The 21,479-nt window shown below is 48.0% G+C and overlaps 1 protein-coding gene across 1 annotated transcript in view; it reads right to left on the bottom strand.

The window, feature by feature from the left end:
* Positions 1-20,999, bottom strand: part of Cnr2 (cannabinoid receptor 2) — a 33,275-nt gene extending 12,276 nt beyond the window's left edge. The window contains exon 1 of the mRNA XM_004850577.3: positions 20,842-20,999. The gene's annotated coding sequence lies outside the window, so the exon portion shown is untranslated. The remainder of the gene's footprint in view (positions 1-20,841) is intronic.
* Between the last annotated feature and the right edge of the window lie 480 nt (positions 21,000-21,479).

Genomic DNA, 21,479 nt, shown 5'->3' with positions numbered 1-21,479 from the left:
CTGGCAAACACAAGATCCTGAGTTTGATCCCTGGTACAAAAAAGAAAAAAGAAAGAAATCAAATAATAATTAGCTGGGCATGGTGTCACACACTTGTAATCTCAGCACTTGGGAGGCTGAGACAGGAGGATCACCCCAAGTTCAAGTCCTGCTTGGGCTACATAGTGAGTTCAAGGCCAGCCTGAGCTGCATAGAGAGACCTTGTCTCAAAAAACAAACAAAAGCCGGGGATTTAGCTCAGTGGTTCCAGGTGCCTGCTGCACAAGTGCAAGGTCCTGAGTTCGATCCCTGGTACCAAAAAAAAAAAAAAAAGAAAAAAAGAAAACAAACAAACAAAAAATAATAACAAATGTTGGAAAGGTACAGGGGAAAAGGAATCCATCTATTTTGTTGATGGAAGTTAAACTGATCCAACCTCTAGGGAAATCAGTGTGGAGATTATCAAATAACTAAAAACAGAAATTCCATTTGACCCAGGTATTTCTTCTCTAGGTCTCTTCCTGAAAGAGTTAAAGACATTGTATTGCAGTGATCCATGCATACCCGTGTTTATAGCAGCACAGTATGTAATACCTAAATCTTTGAATCAGCCTATATGGCCAACAGATGAATGGAAAAAGAAAACAATGGAGTTCTATTCTGTCATAACGAAAGATAAACGAGGCATTTGTAGATAAATGGATGCAACTTGAGATCGTAATATTAAATGGAATAAGTCAGACACATACTTAAATATCTCATGGTTTCCCTTGTATGAGAATATATATATTATATATTTATATATAAAATATATATTTTGAAGATAAATAGGAAGTAGGGAGATCTTTTTTTTTCTAAGTTTTTTTTTTTTTTTGGTACCGGGGATCAAACTCTAGTCCTTGCACTTGCAAGACAGGCAGCAGCACCACTGAGCTAAATCCCCAGCCCAGGGAGATCTTTTTCAAATGGATGGGGGAACAAGAGGAGAGAAGAGGGGAGAAAGGAGGGAAAGGGGATTAAAAAAAAGAACTGAAGAGGGTCGGGGTTTTAGCTCAGTGGCACTGAGTCTGCCTCAAAAGTGCAAGGTCCGGAGTTTGATCCCCAGTACCAAAAAAAAAAACCTGAAGGGGAAAATGATGAAAATAGAGCTACAGAGCTTTTGCAAATGGAAAGGGGACAAAGAGTTGGGAAGAGCAGGGAGGGAGGGGAGGGGTAGGGGATTAAAAAAAAAAAAAAAAAAAGGGCCGAGGGATTTAGCTCAGTGGTTCCACTGCCTGCCTCGAAAGTGCAAGGTCCCGAATTCAATCCCTGGTACCAAAAAAGAATTAAGATGTATTATGCACATGTACCTACTCCCTGTGATAAATGTAATTATCATGTAATGCACATATCTACTAATAAGAAAATTTTTTAAAAAGAATGAACCATCAGAAATAGACCAAGGTGGCCCTCGGGAGCTGCTCCCCAGCTGGCAGGGCCTTGATGTGATTAGCAGCTGTAGGAAGGGTGTCATCAGTCCTTCCTTCCTTCCATGTTATTATTGTTATTATCATTTTCTTTTGCAGTGCTGGGATTGAACCCAGGGCCCTCCCACTGAGCTATATCCCCAGCCCTTTTAAATATTTAAAAAAATTTTCTGAGACAGGCTCTAAGTTCTCCAGTCTGGGCTTGAACTTGCCATCCTCCTGCCGAAGCCTCCCAGAGTGCTGTGGTCACAGATGTGTGCCACCACACCTGGCTTCCCTATTTCTCTGTGTGTGTGTCATACTAGGCACTGAATCCAGGGCCTCAGGAATGCTTGGCACATGCTCTACCATGGACTCATCTCCCCTGAATCCTACTTTCCTCTCTCCACCCCTTCCGTCCTGGGTAGCCCCTGATTAGAGTTACAATAAACACTTCTGGGGTCATGGGCTTTAGGCTCTGTTCCTTTGCCCAAATTTCATCTATTTTTATGTTTATGTCTCTATCAAAAGCCACCTCTAGGGCCAGGGATTTAGCTCAGTGGTTCTGGCGCCTGCCTCGAAAGTGCAAGGTCCCAAGTTCGATCCCCAGTACCAAAAAAAAGCCATCTCCTAGTGCTGGGGGTGTAGCTCAGTGGTAGAACTTTCACAGGCCTAGCAAAGGTTCTGGTGTGCACAAGGCCTGGGTTCAGTCTCTAGCACAGGGGAAAACCCCCGCCTGCTCCAGGAGGCATTCCCTAGACTCCACCTAGGTCAGCCGAAGCCTTCAGATCCTCCAGTGTGGGCCACTGCTCACCTCATGGCATTTGTGTCCACTCCACATCTCGCTCCTGAACTGTGGGCTTCTAATTCTGAGAGTAGAATGTGGGCCTGCGAGTGAGTTTATCTGTGTATTTACACCTAAAACGTGTCTCACACCGAAGAGGTGTTTCCTGGAGCAACGTTAGGCCCACCATTGGTTCTTGGGGGAGGCCGTTTATTTCTGTGCTGGGGATTGAACCCAGGGGTGCTCCACCTCTGAGCTACATCCTCAATCCTTTTTTATTTTTATTTTGAGACAAAGTCTTGTTTATTGGCCAGGCTGGGCTTGAACTTGCAATCCTCCTGTCTCAGCCTCCCAAGTTGCTGGGATTACAGGGCTGCACTAAGTTGCCTGGCTGGAGTGGGGGGGTGGATGAAGGGCTAGAGCTAAGCTAAGCAGTCCCTAGGGCAATGGAACTCAGTCCGGCCAGGCCAAGCAGAAGAGGCGGGAACACAGCAGAGCTTGAAGCAGGATGTGAACTCGATGCTGGCAACTGTCCGGGCTCGTTGACCTTGTGGATGGCCCCCTGGACAGTCACTCCCCGGATGGACCTGCAGGGAGGTGGTGCCGGACGGTGGGGAGGAGAAGGAACCCAACTTCTCTCAGGTTGCATAGACCCAGGAGAAGTTTGACACGAAGTAGAACACAGACACTCCTGGGCATGGGACGGAGAGGGCTTGTCTCCCCATCTGCTCCTCCAATAGATCCCCCCTGCCCCAGGAACCCAGAAGGAGGACTGGCACAGAGTAAGGACTAGATGCTTTGAAACTGGCTCATCAACCCAGTTGTGGTGGTGCATGCTGATAAGCTCGGCACTTGGGAAGCTGAGGCAGGCAGATCATGAGTTTGAGGCCAGGCTGGACTACTCAGTGAGACTCTGTCTCCAAAACAGACAGACAAACAAACAAAAAGATCCAGGCCAGGTAGCACATTCCTGTAATCCCAGTACTCTGGGCTGGCGACTTAGTGGGATCCTGTCTCAAAACAAGAAGCTAAAACAGGGCTGGGGATGTGGCTCCATGCAAAGGCCCTGGGTTCAATTCCTGCTATGGGGGGAGGGATCGAATGAATGAATGAATGAATGAATGAGAAAATGTCTAGTAGGAAAAAAAAGGAGTGCATTTTCGCCCTGGGTGTCAGCAAGCTAAGAGCTAAACACAAAGTGAAGCTGGGCATGATTGCGCATGCCCCTGATCCCAGCATTTGGAAGGCTGAGGCAGGAGGGTCACCCTGAGTTCAAGGCCAGGCTGAACTACATAACCAGATTCTGTCTCTAAATAAATAAATAAATAATATAGCCAGGCATGGTGGCACACATCTATGATCCCAGCAGTTGGGAGGCTGAGGCAGGAGGATCACTGTGAGTTTGAGACTAGCCTGGGCTACATAGTGAGTTCAAGGCCAGCCTGAACTACAAAGTAAAACCCTGTCTCAAAAAAACAACCACCCCCCAATAAAAATAAATAACTAAACACTGTGGGGCTGCAGCCGTGGGCCGTGCAAGGCTGCTATCTGACCTACTTACTGCTCCTTTTAGGGCTTTCTGATGCTTTGCTTTTGTTTTAACTGCATTCATTCATAAAGTAGCCACCTCAAGCCTCTTAAGAAAGAACTTGTAATGTGTAGAATGGGAGCAAAGGACTATTAGAGTAAGGTCTCCTCTGTCATTCCTTTCTCAAGTGTCTGTTGGTCACCAAAGAAACTCAGTACCCAGGAGTCTGCCTTGTGGCGCTGAAGGATTCCACCCGAGGGCTGCTGTCTACTTTCCACTCATTGCCCGCCCACAGGCTTTGGAGGGCTCACCCTACTGTCTGGCCTCCCTTGCTCTCCTTGGACCTTCCTTCTGATCTGACCCTGTCCACTCCCACCTTTCCCCAAAGACAGAGACAAGTGAAATGATGTCTAATGCTTCTTTCCGCTGGAGTGGAGGTTCAGTGTCACAGCTTGGGAATGAAACACCCTTCAGTGCAAAGCTCAGGGTGGCCCCTGAGGAGCGGTGTCACTGGGGCGAGTTACTCAAATGCTCTGTGCTTTGGTTTTTTTTCATCTGTGGGTGTGGAAACTAATCATTTACATTCTTGAGGTGTAGATTAAATAACTATTAAAATGAATTAGTCAACCGGACGTGGTGGTGCACGCTCATCTATGCGGGATGGGTATTATTATTTTTCCCCCATTTTATAGGCAGGCAAATCAGGGCCTAGAGATATTAAGGAGCTTGCTAGGGGGCACTGGGAACCTGCACTCTTGTCTGTTGCCCTACACATGCAGTTTCCCACCCTATGGCATTGCCTTCATCCTCTCCACCTGCAACAAATACTTGGTGAATTAACTAATCTGAAATCTGCCCATGGGACAGCTTTGATGAATTCTTTTTCAAACAGTTTCTTCCTCTTTCAGCTGCTATCTCAGCAACTTCTCTTTCAGAAAATGGACGGCTGCAGCCCAGGTTCCTGTCACACTAGCGCCTGGGAAGGTTCCAGCCCCAAAGGCGAGACAGGGGGCGCTCCTTGGGCAAACAGATTCAGAGGGGCCAAGTCACTAACCCAGAAACCCACAGCAAGTGGCAGTCAAGGTCAGACTGACAAAGGGGCAGGGTCAAATGGCTAATCCTCCTTAGGGCAAGGAACTCAGGCAGTGCATGTGGACATTCTTTTGTCCTTATTCACAGGAGAAAACCACATCCTTTCTCTCTCTCTCTCTTTTGTTTTTGGTACCAGGAATTGAACTAGGGTCCTTGCGCTTGCAAGGCAGGTGGCAGAACCACTGAGCTAAATCCTCGGTCTCTCTCTCTCTCTCTCTCTGATTGCTTTTTTCTTCCAACCAATTTTGCTCATTAATGCCTTCCTTGCTACCATTGGATGGCCCTAGGTCTTAGTTATGTCCCCACCAGCAGGGTCCTAACTTTCCTACCCCCAGGGTCTAACAGTTACGCTGGTGGGTTTGGGAATCTTGGCTCGGATTTGTATTTTTGTTTTATTTGTATTCAATTTTTAAATTTTGTTTTTATTTGTATTTTTATTTTATTTTTGCATCACTGGGATTAAACTCAGGACCTTTGCACTGAACTACATCTGCAGCCTTAAAAAAATCAAACAAACCAAAGCTTGAGACAGGGTCTCCCTAAGTTGCCCAGGCTGAGCCAAACTTGCCATCTTCCTGCCTCAGCCTCCTAGAATGTGCACCACCAATCCCAGCTGGCTGAGCCAAGCATTGTTAAGCTTTCTGCTTTGGGTAAAGTTGCTTCTTTTCCTCTTCGGTGGAGCAGGAATAACAAACAGTAATGGATTGCAGGAACTGAGAGGCAGAGAGAAAGGGGGCAGGAACGGAAAGAGGACCATGGATTCAGTAACAGGAAGCTGAGAACGTGTGGCCAGGAAGCCTGGGGGAAGGAAGTCAGCACCTGTCACCCAGCCCCCAGGGAGCCCTGGGCACCAGACACCTGGACTCTGTTCCAGTCCTGTGTGGAGCTGACAGCTGGAAGACACTGGGGCAAATAACTCCCTTCCCTAGAAGGGGCTTTTTAAATTTTTATTTTATTTTATCTTATACCTCTAGACAACCCTGGGTTTCTTTCCATCCTTTCCTCCTCAAACCTTTTTCTTTTTTTGGTGGTAGTGGTACTGGGTATTGAATCCAGGTTCTTTGCACTCAGCTACACCCCCAGTCCTTTTTTCTTTTCTTGTTTTAAGAAAGAATCTCCCTTAAGCAAGTACCTTGCACAGGCTAGGCTCAAACTTATGATCCTCCTGCCTCAGCCTCCGGAGTTCTGGGATTACAGGCCAGCAGCCACTAGGGCATTAGAACATGGGCTCAGAGAAAGCCTGGCTCTTGGCTGATGCAGCAGCCAGGCCCACAGTAGCTACTTGCTGCACGAGGTGGTGGAAAGAGTTCTCCCTGGCATGCGTGGAGGTCCTCAGGAAGGCTCATCTTCAAGATTTTCAAAGAGGACCCAAGGGACCTACTGGGGCGGGGGTGAGGGGCTGTAGGAGTGCAGGCAGCTTGCAGATGGTCTGGATTCAGCCTTTCACAAGGCCCTGTGAAGGACGCCAGGACAGCTGGCACTACCTAACCTGTGCCCTGTGCCCACACAGACAGGCGAGGTGGGGGTGGCTGTACTGTGCTCAGCATTTCTGTTTTACAGCCCAAGGCAGGAGCCACTAAAAGGTGAAGTGACTTGCCTGAGGTCATACAAAAGAGCCAAACCAGTTCTGATCCCACATATGTATAATCCCAAGCACTCTGGAAGGCTGAGGCAGGAGGATGGAAAGTTCAAGCCCAGCCTGGGGAATTTAGCAAGACCCTGTCTCAAAGAACAAAAATCAGGGTTGGGGACAGAGCTTTGTGTGAAGGGCCTGGGTTTGATCCCCAATCTTCCCTTCCCCAGGCCATCCTCATCACTCTAGGCTGCATCCTGGTTGCTCAGCTGGCTCTGGACACTTCCTCTAGGGACCTATAGTCTCTCCCAGGGCCTCTGAAATATTAAAAATAGCATCTGGCTGACCCTTTCCTGCTTCAGCAGACCCAAGGGCTTGGGTCTCAAGAGGGCATGCGTCTGGGTTGTGCCCTCAGGGAGCCAGCTGTGACATATCCTCTGCCCTTTGTCTTTTTGGGTTTTTTTTCAGTGCTAAAGAACCCAGGGTCAGGGCCACACCAGGGCCTTGTGCATGCTAGGAAAGTACTCTATCACTAAGCTACACCCAGTCTCATATCTTCATCTTTACACTAGGAATTGAAATGCTTTTTTTTGTACCAGGACTGGGGATTGAACCCAGGGGTGCTCTACCACTGAGCTGCATCTTCAGCCCTTTTTATTTTGAGACAGGGTCTCACTAAGTTGCCCAGGCTAGACTCAAGCTTGCAATCCTCTGCCTCAGCCTCCTGAGTAGCTGGGATTATAGGCCTGTGCCACTGAGGAAAGTCTGATACAGAAAATGACTGGAAACTCGGTGATATTAAAGTGTAAATGACTGATAATGGAGAGTAGAGCTCATAAACCTTGGGGGTAGCTTTCTACTGGTAAAATCTTAATCAGCCAGTGAGGGAGGGGGACAGGGTTGGGAGGTGCTGTGACATTCACAACTGCAGTGGTTGGCTCCTCTGTCCATGAAGCTTGCTGTAGGAAGTCTTTGTACCAAGCAGGGTGTTTAACCATGGGGACAGAGAAGCCTGAATGATGGAGTGAGGAAGTGCTGTCACAATGCTTCCCCCGTGAAAGGCCCAGGGTGGGGACTGCCCTTGTCTCCTGTGGTCCCCCCAGCCCAGCTGCTCTGCTTCTTCCTGGCCTGGCCAGATCCCAAAGGGTGAGCTTCCTGCCCCAGCCGGATTCCTTTCCCTTCTGGGTAGCAGCTACGGGGGTGGGGTTGCGATTCAGCCTGGTCCCCCTCACAGAAGAGGGAGCAGGGAAGCCAGGTGCAGGCTGTGCAGGCCCAGCCCTTGCAGCACCCCAGTGATTCTGCCCTGCAACTCACACAAGCGAGTGCTGACTGTGCACCAGCCTATGCACTTGGCAGGTTAAGGAAACCTGCAGCGGAGGGGCTGATTCATCAGGCTCTGGTGAGGACACAGGGACAGCTGGACAGAGGCTGATGGATGTTAAATCTGATGTGGAGACTCATGCCATGGAAAGACAGGCCTGGCCTTTGGAGCTGATCCTCCTGCTGCTCCACCTACCCCACCATAACTGGACTAATTAACAAGCCCTTGGGGGGCCAGGGATTTAGCTCAGTGGTTTCACCGCCTGCCTCACAAGCACAAGGTCCGGAGTTTGATCCCCGGTACAAAAAAAAAGATAAACAAATAAATATAAAAAAGGGCTGGGGAAATAAAAAATATATGGGAGATGTAGCTCAATATGAAGGCTCTGGTTCAATCCTCAGTACTAGAGGAGGAGGAAGAAGAAGAAGAGAAGGAGGGAGAGGGGAAGAGGAGGAGGAGGAAATGGAGGAGAGATCAAAGCTGAAAACAACAAAAAAAGATGAAGATGAAGAAGAAAAAGAAGAAGAGTAGCAGCAAAGAAACTTAAAAACCAGCACCTCTTCCTATTCACCAGAGATCTGAGGTCACGGGAATCCTGCTGTCCCCAAGCTGGACACAAAGAGCCAGAGAAGTCAGCTCCCTGGGTAGGGACTCCTGCAGGAGCCAGAGCAGGGAGGATGAGCCATCAGCTGAGGCTGAGTAAGGCTGAGTGTAGGACTTGGAGACGCCCACGGTCCAGTCTCAGGGGCTGCATACATCCACGAGTGTCTTCCTGCCCTGCCTGCGAAGGAAACCATTACCCAGAAGCAGTGCCCACCCCTCAGGGGAAAGGGCGACACCCAGTTCCATGCCCCTCTAACCCTCCAGGCTCCAGGAAGGAGGGCCGAGGATGACAAGGACTTCTGAGAGTCACCAGCCAGGGACTCAGCCTCCAGAGCACAGGCCCAAGTTGTAAGTCAAGGGACTGTGTCCTTTTGCCCCACACCTTCCAGCACACCAACAGGGCTGTCCTGCAATCCCTGTGGAATACACCTGAAGAGAGCAGCAGGCCTCACGCCTTCCTTAGAAGTCTCTAGCATCTCCAGAGGCTGTGGCAGGAGGATTACAAGTTCGAGGCAGGATCGTGATTACTGACATCAGCTTTCGCCTCCATGTCTCCTCCCACGGGGAAGGTCTTCAGGGGTCTGGTGCATGTGGTACCTTCATGTGGCGTGAGAAGGACACCAGCCTTCAGGAATGCTCCCCAGGAACCCGCCTGGGGCTCCTCCAGAAGTGTCACTCTTTTCAGAAATGTGTACCTGGGGCTTTGCTTCCTTTTTGCATCATGGATTTGCTTGTAAATAGATACTACGAGGACACTCCTCTCTGTTGCTGGAAAACTCTCAGGTTGGGGTCCATGCCTGCCAACTTATTAAGGAGCTGACTGAGCTGGATTTTCTTAGGCTGCATCTCTCTTTTTTTTCCTGTACTTTCTTTTCCTCTGGCCTCATCTTTGGCTGTCTCCCTGGTCCATGCAACTCCTCACAAGCCAGGTCCTCAGCCACCACCTCCAGGGGGCCCTCAATGTCTTCCTTATCTCCACCCAGGGAAAAGCTGTTGGCTGTTGCAGCAACAGCCTTGTCCACCTGTGCCATCCCCCTCCTCCTTTGTCAGCCCTTTGAAGTCACCCTCAAACCTCTTGAGCATCTCCTTCTGGAAGCTGGAAGCCATTCATATGCTCCTTGGTGACATCGGTGCCCTTTTGACATTACAGAATGAGCAGGGTTCTTGAATCGCTTAAACTACCCAGAGCTGGCACTGAATTTGTTCTGCAGTCAGGCCTGGCCTTTTCCTTCAACATTGCTGACAGAGTTTTTGCATTGGCTGAGATCATCACATCACGGTGCTGAAAGGGATGTGCTTGAGCATCTGGTCTTTGATCTGGGTCATCAGAAGCTTCTCCATAGCTGACACAGGTCCCTCTGGAATTTTTGTTAGCCTCATGGCCTTCAAGGACACGGAGCCTTTCGGGGCTTTGTCACTCTGTTCAGTTCTTCAGGATTGTCACTGTGGTGGGGTGGACATGCCTGACTGGCAGGCAGTGACCATCACCTTTGTAGTCCTTCATCAATTTTAATTTCACTTCCAGGTCAATCACCCGTGGGGCCTCTTGCTGGCACACTTAGCAGTGGCCATGACGAACACAAGAACACCGGGTTAAATCAAGCACAGGGGCTGCTCGAGGGGAGGAGGCTCAGTGGTTTGAGGTTCTGCGTGGCTCCCAACCTGATGGGGCCATCTTGTCCTGTGGGAGAGTTTTTCTCCTCTCCCAAGTAGAAGGCAGGAGCCATTTCTATCCTGTCCCTTCGATATCAGCATCTAATTAGCTAAACACCATTGTGTCTCCAACAGAAACCTTGGTTGGAGAGAAGAGAATCTTGAGTCCTGGTAGCTGGCTGTTTAGATAAAGATGCCCCAGGAGTGTCCGCCCAGCTCAGGGTGCGCACCTGCCCCTCTAAGACATCACCGCTAACCCAGCCTGTCGTCTGAGGAAATGACCCAGGGACTGACAGTCACTAGATACTACAAGGGACACGGCAGCTGTGAGGACCTGGAGTCACTCACGGGCAATTCTGAAACTCATGACCAGGAAAAGATAGAAGGGTGCACTGAGGACACACCACCCCGTAGTGTTTCCAAAGAGCACTCGCAACCCAAAGCCATTCTGAGGTTGTATCTGCGCCATTTCCTGGCTCCCTGGTGTCCAGCATCCTCCCCAGGGCTCCGAGACCCAAGCCACACAGCAGTGGACAGACCCTGTTTGCTCACAGTTTTTTGAGACAGGGCCTCACTATGTAGTCCAGGATGGCCTTAAACTTTCAGCAATCCTCCTGCCTCAGCTTCCGGAGTGCTGGGACTACAGGCATGTACCACCACAGCCTGCTAGACTGTTTTTTTGTTTTGGTACTGGGGATTGAACTCGGGACCTTGTGCTTGCGAGGCAGGTGGCGGAACCACTGTGCTAAATCCCCAGCCCTAGACTGTTTTTAAACTGATGTTGGACATGTTTAGTTTTTGAGAAAGGCCTGTACACTCCAGCTGGCTGCAGCCCACCTCTATCTAGCTGAGCATATGAATCCCTGTCTTCTGTCCTAGGGCACAAGGATCCTCCTGTCTTGCTGACAAGCTTCTGTCTGTAAGTCCGTAATAAACTGTGCAATCCTTGATCTGCCTGCCTCTTTCCGTGGTCCCACAGCCCTTCTTGCCTGTTGTCACAAACCAGGACCAGGTTTTTCTGAAACCCCTGGACTTCTGTTTCCTTTTATGCTCCTGTTCTCTAAGGATCAACTGAGAACAAAAAATAAATGTGCAGACAGAGTTGTGAGAGGCAGTTACAGTTAAGAGCTCTAATTCTGCTTCTTATTGAAGCTGCACTCTCTTGGGAAAAGGACTTGTTTCCTTGAGTCTCAGTGTCCTCATCTGTAGAAACAGGAATAATGAAGGGACCTCCACTCAGAGCTGCTGTGAGGACTGACTAGGTAGGGGACATAGAACATGCATAGCACAGTGTCTGGATGGCCCTGAATAGTCAATAAACGCTATGCTGTTTTGTTTAGTGGCTGTGTGTGCATTTTTCCATCTGGTTGCTTAACGATCATACCCTAAACTTAAAGACTTTACTTAAACTTTAGTAGAATAAAATACAGGAGTTGGACTTGACCATCTTTAATCTCTTCATTCATAGCCAGATGTGGTGGTGCACACCTGCAATTCCAGCACTCCGGGAGGCTGAGGCAGGAGGATAGCAATTTCAAGCCCAGCCTCAGCAACTTAGCAATTTCACAAGACCTTGTCTCAAAACAAAATTTTTTTTTCAGGTCAGGGATTTAGCTCTGTGGTGCTCCTGACTTGAAAGCACAAGGTCCTGAGTTCAATCCCCAGTACCATAAATAAATAAATAAATAAATAAATAAATAAATAAATAATTTTTTTTTTAAAGGGCTTGGGATGTTGTTCAGCACAAGGGCTCTGTGGACTTCAATCCCCAGTACAAGAAAAAAAAATTCTTGACTCAGGAATTTGTTTCATAGTAGTATATAATTTTACAAACTCCAATGGAAATTGTAAGAGCCATTTCATCATTTTCTATGGTCTGTGAAAAAGGAAATGATTTTAACTCAAATGTACTATTCCCAATAAGTGTATCACTTAAAAAGTTTTCATTAACTTTCATTTGATTTAAATCTTTAAATTATATGCATGATTTAAGAAAATAAATTTTGGCTTCTCTCTACTTTACAAGTGGTATATGTGTTAGATTTAAATTCTTTTTTTGGGGGGGGAATCAGGGATTGAATTCAGGTCCTTGTGCTTACAAGGCAGGTGGCAGAACCACTGAGCTAAATCCCTGGCCCATTAGATTTAAATTTTTGACAAAAAAACACATGGCTGATTGACCAAAAAAAATTTTTTTTTCAGTAATGGGACTGAACCCAGGGAGTGCTGAGCTACATCCCCAGTCCTTTCTCAGGGTCTCACTAAGTTGCCCAGGCTCAGGCCTGGGATTTAGCTCAGTGGTTTCGCCGCCTGCTGTGCAAGCGCAAGGACCCGAGTTTGATCCCCGGTACCAAAAAAAAAAAAGTTGCCCAGGCTGGCCTCAAACTTGCCACTGTTCCAAGTAGCTGGGATTATAGGCGTGTGCCATGCCTAGTGCTTGAAAAATGTTGAATATTTTATTGGGGACCAAATGTACATTGAAGTGGACTGAAATATAACAAAAAGACAGCTCATGCATGACATTGGGGTTTGAAATTTTTTTTTTTGCATTTGATGCTTGAAGAGTCCATTCATACTTAAAAAAAGTTTATGTTTGCTATATGGTGAGATAAAATAGGCCTCAGGTCTCTATCTGCAAGCACTTGACTGCTTATGTCTTGCAGGTAAAGATCATCTGTGTGCTCAACATAGGAGAAGAAAAAGTGCATAATATTTTCTCGTCTTAACAATCCTTGAAAAACTCTTTAATGAAATTGAAAGGGAAGCAATACCAAATTCATTCCTGGAAGCAAATATTACCCGGATTCCAAAACCAGAAAAAGGTCCAACCAAAAAGGAGAATTACAGGCCAATCTCCCTAATGAACATAAACACAAAAATCCTCAATAAGATACTGGCAAACAGAATGCAGCAAGGTTATACACCATGACTAAGTTGGATTCATCCCAGGGATGCAGGGATGGTTCGACATAGGCAAATCAATAAATGTAATACACTATATTAGCAGAGCCAAGGACAAAAACTATATGATCTTCTCAACAGATGTGTTTGACAAGGTCCAAAACCCATTCATGATAAAAAACCTTACAGAAAATTGGAATAGATGGTCTCGATCTCAATCTGATAAAAGCCTTTTATGACAAACCAATAGCCAGCATCATACTAAATGGACAAAAACTGAAAGTTTTCACTCTAAAATCAGGAACAAGATAAGGATGTCTACTGTCACCACTCATGTTCAATCTAGTTCTGGAAACATTAGCCAGAGCAATTAGACAAGAGAAAGAAATAAAAGGAATAAGGACAGGAAAGAAAGAAGTTAAATTATCTTTATTTGTGGATGACATGGTATTCTACATAGAAGACCCCCAAAACCCCCAAAACAAAAGACTTTTAGATTTGATAACCAAATTCAGTGGCACAGCTGGATACAAAGTCAAAACCCAAAAGTCAATAGCCTTTCTGTACACAAATAACAGCCCTTTCACAATAGCATCCAAAAAAATGAAATATCTAGGAATCAATCTAATGAAGGAAGTAAAAGACCTCTACATTGGAAACTACAGTACTCTGAAAAAAGAGATTGAAGAGGATATCAGAAAATGAAAAGATCTCTTGTTTTTGGATAGAAAGAACCATTATAGTGAAAATGGCCATACTTCCAAAATTGTTGTACAGATTCAATGCAATCCCAATCAAAATCCCAATAGCATATCTCACAGAATTAGAAAAAACAATCCTAAAATTCATTTGGAACCAGAAGAGACCTAGAATAGCAAAGGCAATTCTGGGCAACAAAGGCAAAGCAGGGAGTATCAAAATCCCTGGCTTGAAATTATACTACAAAGCTGCTATGATAAAAACAGCATGGTACTGGCCAAAAAACAGACCTGAAGATCAATGGAACAGATTAGAAGATGCAGAAACAACTCCAGACATACTCAGCCACCTTATCTTTTTTTTTTTTTTTGGTAACAGGAATTGAACTCAGGACTTTGTGCTTGCGAGGCAGGTGGCAGAACCACTGAGCTAAATTTCTGGTCCCCAGCCACCTTATCTTTGACAAGGGAGCCAAACACATTCACTGGAGGAAAGATAGCCTCTTTAATAAATGGTACTGGAAAAACTGGCTTTCCACATGCCAAAATTAAAACTAGATCCATGTCTTTCACCACACACTGACCCAAAATTGAAATGGATCAAAGATCTAAACATTATAACAGAAACACTGAATCTGCTGGAAGAGAGAATAGGTAGAATGCTTGAGGACACAGAAGTAGGCAGAGGCTTCATGAACAAAACCCAGACTGCATGGGAAATACTACAAAGAATCAACAACTGGGACCTCATCTTATTAAAAAGCTTTTGGATAGCAAGAGAAACTACCAACAGAGTGAAGAGACAACCCACAGAGTGGGAAAACGTTTTTACCACCTATTTCAATAAAGGACTATTATCTAGAATATACAAAGAAAAAAAAATCAGACCCCTCCCCAAATTTAAAGGCCCAATGCAAAAATGGGCATCTGAAATAAAAAGACACTTCTCAGATAAAGAATTAGAAATGGAAAATAAATATATGAAAAAATGTTCAACATGACTGCTCACTCATAAAATGCAAAATAAAACAACACTGAGATGCTACTTCACTCCACAAAGAATGGGTGTTATTAAGAAATCAACCAAGAACAAATGCTGGCAGGGATATGAGGAAAAAGGAACCTTTCTCCACTGTTGGTGGGAGTGTAGACTGGTGCAACCACTGTGAAAATCAGAGTGGAGATTCCTCAAAAAACTAAAACTAGAGGTTCCATTTGACCCAGCTATTCCCCTTCTTGGTATCTTCCTGAAAGAATTAAAAGCATCATACCACAATGATATATGCACACCCCTGTTTAAAGCACCACAGTTTGTAATAGCTAAATCTTGGAAACAGCCCCCAAACCCATCAACCAATGAATGGATAAAGAAGATGTTTCTTTTCATACAATGGAGTACTACACTACCATAAAGAAGGTTGAGTTTCAGACATTTCTAGCTAAATGGATGGACCTTGAGACCATACTCTTAAGTGAAATAAATCAGACACACATGTTTAAATACTGCATTGTTTCTCTGGTGTGGGAAACTGAAAATAGAAGTCAGAACTGAAATGTATAATGGATGCTGGGAAATGGAAAGAAAATATTCAAATGGGAAGGGGAACAAGGGTGAAGGGAAGGAGAAAGGAAAGAAGGAACAATAAAAAGTGAAAACAGAAGGAAAAAATGGAAAAAAAGCTTTTGTATATAGGGAGGGGAGGAGGCTTGAGGGGCGGGAAATAAAAAGGTGAATTTAAAAAAAACAGTCCTTGAAAAAAAAACAATCCGTGAAATATATGAAGCACTAGAAAATGAGGCGATCCTCCTGCCTCAGCCTGCAGAGTGCTAGGATTACAGGTGTGCACCATCATGCTTGGCTTATTTTTTTTTCTGAGACAGGGTCTCACTAAGTTACTAAGTTGCCCAGGTTGGGCTCTAACTTGTGATTCTCCTTCTTCAGCCTCTCTGTATGCAGAGATTACAGCTGTCCACCACTATGTTTGGCTATTTCCTTGAATGTTTGACATCAGAGTTCCTTATGCCCCCAGTCTTTAACCAGTCAGCTCATTAATGGCATATATATCAATTAAAGTCACAGTGGACGGATGATCAATAGTCTGGCTTCAAGTCATGAGGCAGTTTGTTTGATCCCCTCTGCCTGTTGCTTTTGATTCTTGCATTTATTCTATAAAGTACTCACATTGAAAAAATATCTTTTAAATATTAAAATAGCAACTCAGCAATTTTTTAAACAATAGAAACATGCCATGAACCTCCAGCGACATAAACCTTTTGGAACACTTCCCCTTGGTGGACAAAGTAGGTAGAAAGTAGAGGAAGGAGACTTGCACTGGACTTCTCTATCTCCATGGTACACCTGCTGTTTCTGAGCTATGGCAGCCCCAGCTGTCACGTGGTTATTAAGACTGGGAGGGAGCAAAGGAGGGAGGAGCACCTTCCTGTTTCTCCCTTGATATGATCCAGCTTGACATGACCACAGCCATCTTGACCACTGCCAATTGCCAGCCAGGTGGCACTGGGACCCATCCCCAGCAAAGTCGTGAAGATAGTCAGCACACTGTGCTGGCTGCTGACACCCGGAGTGTTTCCTGACACCTGACCTGCTGTTAGTATTTGAGAAAAGCCAGGTACCTTCCAGTTGGCTGCAGCCCAGCTTTGTCTAGCTTAGCATACATACTCTTTCCTCCTGTTTTGGGGCACGGGGATCCTACTGGCTTGCTATCACCCAAAGCACACTTCTTTTTTTCTTCCGGTCCTGGAAAGTGAACCCAGAGCCTTTGCAAGGAGCAACCCTTTTATTTTTTGTTCTGAGACAAGATCTTAAGTCACTAAATTGCTCAAGCTGGGCTCGAACTTGCAATCCACCTGCCTCAGCCTTCCAGTGCAGGTGTGGCCCATCACACCTGGCTCCCAGGCCCTCTTCTGTCTGTCAATCCCTGATGAGTTGGGCTCTGTGGGGTCCTGGACCCAGCTGCCTGTCTTTTTTTTTTTTTTTTTTGGTACCGGGGATAGAACTCGGGTCCTTGCGCTTGCACAACAGGTGGCGAAACCATTGAGCTAAATCCCAGGCCCTCCAGCTGCCTGTCTTTGATCTCTCAGCACCTTCCCCCTTCTGTGGCCAGTTCTCTCACACACTGGTTTTTCCAGGACATGGCCCTTGCCTATGGCACTATCAGATCATGTGTGACCAAATAGATCCACAGCGAGACGCAGAAGATCGGCTCAGTGAATTCCAACAGGCAACACCGTGAACACAGCTGTGGTTCTCAGAGAGGAACTGTGGGTGGTCTTAACCCCCAGGGAGACTGGGGAGCCACCAAGAGAAGGGTAGCGGATTTGCTGGGAGTAGAAGATCCCAGCCACCTCACCCCACCCCTTTCAGACAGCAGGAGCAAGGTGGGAAGGGGAGGGAAAGCAACTGTGTAGTCACCTGTGCGCAAGCCCCCTCCAACAGCCTCCCTGTTGGCATGGGGTCCCGGAGCCTCCCCCACACCTGGCTCTGTCATTGTAGGGGTCCCTCCCCCTCTGATCCACCCAACTGATTTGCCCCAATCTGCATTTTCTTTTTGGTATTTGAGGTCTTTTGCATGTGGGGTAGGGAAGGGTGCACCCCATGCTTTGTGGACCCCTTCCCTCCCCAGGAGAAAGAGGAAAGTGGTTATGGTTTTATCCTTTTGTGGGCTCTGCTGGATGAGGGCTTTGTAGGGTTACTTCCTGGGTTATCCCCGAAAAGAGCTGGGGGCCAAGTGCCCTGGGCATGGCAGTGTTCCCGCTCTGCTCCCTAGCTCTTTGGCCTTGGCCAGGCAGGGACTCTCTTTCGACCTCAGCTTCCCTGTTTGTATCCTGGGATAGGAAGACATAAGATAATGCAATGACAGTCCTGTGAACCCACAGGGAGGGCCTGCCAGTGGAAATGCCAAGTCCCCTGCGCCAATGAGGGGCCCAGCCTCAGGACCTGGCATGGAGGAGACAAGGCCCAGTGAGTGCTGAGTTGGATTGTGCATTTGGGGAGGGGGCTGAAGCCAGCCACATCTAGGTGACATGTTCCCCTCACCCCAGCAAAGGCTGTCGGGTTGTCTGTAACTGGGGCATCCGAAATACACTCTGGAAAGGTCACAGTAAAGACAGCAGTGTTGAGCCCCATGGTGCATGCCTTTGGTCCCAGCCACGAGGGCATGGGGGTGGGGAGCACTGAGGTAGGAGGATCCCAAGTTCAAGCTCAGCCTAGGCACCACAACGGGATCTTAACTCAAAAGCAAGCAAGCAAACAAGCCTCAACAAGGGCGCCTGTTCCTTGAGGCCACATTGCACCTTAGCACCTACGAAGCACCTTCCATGGCTGTTCACCGGGTTCGTTCTCCCTGCAACAGGCAGGGTGCTGGATCCTGATTAACTGGCTTGAGGCTTGCGTTGCTGTGTCCCACCAGCTCCGCATGACCTCCCAGAAGGTTTAAGTCTGTGTGAGGCTCAGATTCTCACTTCTCAAGCGTGGGTGGTGACCGGCTATTGTGAAGCCTGAACAAGGGAAGGTCACAGAGTGCCAGCGTGGAGCGATTGGTCGATGTGTTGTAACTTTTCTTTTTTCCCCCAGCAGTACAGGGGTATTGAGGACCGAGCTACATCTTCAGCCCTTTTTTAAAAAATCTTTAATTTTGAGACAGGATCTTGCTAAGTCACTAAATTGCCCAACCTGGGCTCAAACTTCAAATCCTCCTGCCTTAGCCTCCCCAAGTTCTGGGATCACACGTGTGTGCCACCACACCTGACTAATGGGTGATAGTTTAAGGAAGAAAAAAATAACCATGTGAGGCAGGCTAGGAATGCTGTCATAGCTTCAGTTTTAGAGTTGAAGTGGACTGGCCCAAGATCACCTGACGGATGAGGCAGGGAGATATGAATCTCTGGTGGTTCCAGGGCTGATAGCACAGGCTGTGCTATGCTGCACTATCAGCACAGGCCCTGGGGCCTACTGAGCTGCCCTCCTCTCAGGCTGCTCCACTCCTCCCCAGCCATGTGACATTATCCTCCTTGGCCTCATGACTTTGTGCAAATCACAGCCTTGGTTTCCCGTATCTATAAGATAGGGCTGTCTATTTCTCTTCAGTGACAGCCTTTGTATCTCCTGCTTTGAGGATTTTTTAGAGTTCGGGGTAAAAATAAAAGCTATTTGAAAACAGCCCTTCTTCCTGTCGGTGGTGAGAACCTTCTCTCTGAGGGGCTGAGCTGGTGCCCCAGGTGTGGAGGGAGGGCGGGAGGCGGGTGACTGGTGCCTGAAGCCAAGTAGAAGGAGCCCTTGTCCCTAGACTCAGAAGGGACAGAGGCCTTGGGCCCCTTGAGTGTTGGGGCCCTGGGCTCTGCTCCGTGGGGAGGAGGGGGACCTCGGGGATGTCACTGGTGGCACGCTCTGAAGGTCAAACACCGTGAAGGTCAATCACAAAGCTCATTGGTTTCAAGTCTTGGTGAAGAATCTGGACCTCCAGGTATGCAGGGGAGTGGGTACGGTGGTATCTGAGGGGATCAGCACTTTAGGATACTGCAGTCCCTTGTAGCAGGAGGCAGAGTATCAAAAAGGCCAGTAACCTCCTTCCCTCAGGCTCCATATGTGACTCCAAGGGTCAGTGCTTGAGCTCAAGAGAGGGGGAGGGAAGCTGTGACCACTGAGATTCAGTTTCCCACCAGCCCAGTGGGAGGAGGGCTGGATTCCATGGGAATGGATAAAAGGCTTCGTGGACATTGGCATGCAGTAGTCACAAGTTCAGGAGGAGGAGGAGGGAAGAGGAGGCTGGGCCGAGGGCCTCCGTTTGGCCCCATAATTGGCCAGAGGGCAAAGGGCGAAGGACACTGGTACAGACAGATGCCAGGGCCTGGCAGCTCTGGGGCCACCCTACTGAGCCACAGAGTGGTTACGGAGGGGACAGAGCCGCCTCCCTGAGTCCCTCACCACCCCTTCCTCTGCCTCAGTCCTGGCCTCCAGGCCCTCACAGTACCTCCATGCCACCCATTCTAGGGAGGAACAGCCAGTGCCTCCGTTTACCATAATCTCTAACCCACAGCAAGGGCAGATGGGGTGAAGGTCAGAATCTCCACCACAGACCTTCACTGAGCTGGCGCAAGGGCCCACCCTGCTAACATCGTCTAGCTGAGGCCCCGTGACAGGCCCAGGAGATGCTTGAGGCCCCCACTGCTCAGAACAGTGTGAAGGGGAGTGACGTCCCGGGCCTTGACTCCAAGGCCCACCTGTCCACACCACTCATCCGTAATATCAGAGCCTGGCCTCCTGGGCCTGTGGGCCTCCCACTCCACCTGGCTGCTCCATCCAGGCAAGCTGTATCTCTCTGTGCCTTGGTTTCCCCATTTATAATACAAAGCATTGAGCCAGGCATGGTGGCACACACCTGTAATCCCAGCACTCAGGAGGCTGAGGCAGGAGGGTTGCCACAAGTCTGAGGCTACGTAGTGAGTTCATGGCCAACCTGAACTACATACTGAGACCCCGACTCAAAAAACAGAAATAAAAACACAAAACCAAACAAAACAAAGCACCAGACTCACTGGTGATCTCCAGGACCCGGGCCAGCTCCAGCTTTTGGAGTCTTTCCCCTGCTCACTCCGCTACTGAAGCCAGCACCTTGGGAGAAGGAGGGTTGGAGGTTAAAGACTGGGCGTGAAGCCAGAGTGCCTGGGCTCCACTAATGCCTGTGTGACTTCAGGAAAGTCACAGTCCCCTCTGTAAAGCAGGCAATAATAATAGACAGTTATGAGGGTTAAATTAAAATTAAACCACAATTGCTTCTCGGCCTTTTGGCCAAGATCAAGTGTAAAATTAAACCACAAAATGCCAGCAGAGCACACAGTGAAACTATGTGCACTTGTGGTTCTTATCAATGTGATGAGATGAGGTCCCAGTCCTGGCTCTCGGTCCTGTCTAAGGCGGCCCCACCAGCCCTGGAAGCCTAGGACCCTTGCTCCCAAACCTCGGGTGTCCTGATGTGACATCTGTCCCCTGCCCCATCAGACCCACTCAGTTTCTTTGTGTTTTTTGAGACAGGGTCTTGGCATATAGCCCAGGCTGGCCTTGACCTCAAGATCCTCCTACCTCAGCCTCCCAAGTGCCAGAATTACAGGTGTGGCTGGAATTACAGGTGTGGTTGTAGTTACTGGCTCCACCCAAAATTTAAATCCTTGGAGAGAAGGGATAAAGTAAGAACACACATTTTCTGGAATGAGGAAGAATTTGAAAATTTAAAAAAAAGCTACTCACGGTTGCCAGTGGCTGAACACTGGGGTCTGGTCTCAGCCGTGTTGAGTGCACCCCAAGACCTGGCCCTCAGTCCCGCTCAGAGGTCCTGTGGAGCAGCTGCCCCTGGCCAGGTTTCTCTTGGTTTTGTGCTTTCTCACAGATGAGTGAGTGTGAGGAGGCCTGGCCTTCCGTCCCTGTTACCACTTCCCCTCTGGGGCCCGGTGCCACACAGTTCTTGCCCTGCAGTTAAGTTCTTCCTTACCAGGAACTCCAGCCAGGGTGGTACACAGGGCCAGGCCCCCAGTCAAGGGACTTGGGTTCTAATCCAACCTAGATGTTATGATGTTGAGCAACTCGCTTCATTTCTCTAACGCCTTGCTTGTTCCTCTGCAACATGGGGATAAGGCACCAGTTTACATAGATCATGGGAAAGGACACTCCCTTCATTCTTGTCCCTCCTTTGCCAGAGCTTTGAAGTACTGGTGCCTACGGTGCCAAGCACACAACAGAACTGAGTTACAGTTGCTGGTGTGGGACAATCGGGGGCAGTTGGGGACTGTGGGGGATAGCGGAACACAGGGCCCAGCCAAAGGGGGTGAGGCGTGCTCAGCTTCGGCCAAGCCCTTCCCTTGCAAGTGCACACCCGACTGCCAGATGTC

The sequence above is a fragment of the Heterocephalus glaber genome, unplaced genomic scaffold (genome assembly GCF_053883595.1).
Source record: "Heterocephalus glaber isolate CG9 unplaced genomic scaffold, H.glaber_assembly_v1.0 deba00001452, whole genome shotgun sequence".
NCBI classification, from domain to species: domain Eukaryota; kingdom Metazoa; phylum Chordata; class Mammalia; order Rodentia; family Bathyergidae; genus Heterocephalus; species Heterocephalus glaber.
This window is presented reverse-complemented; position numbering and strand designations above follow the sequence as displayed.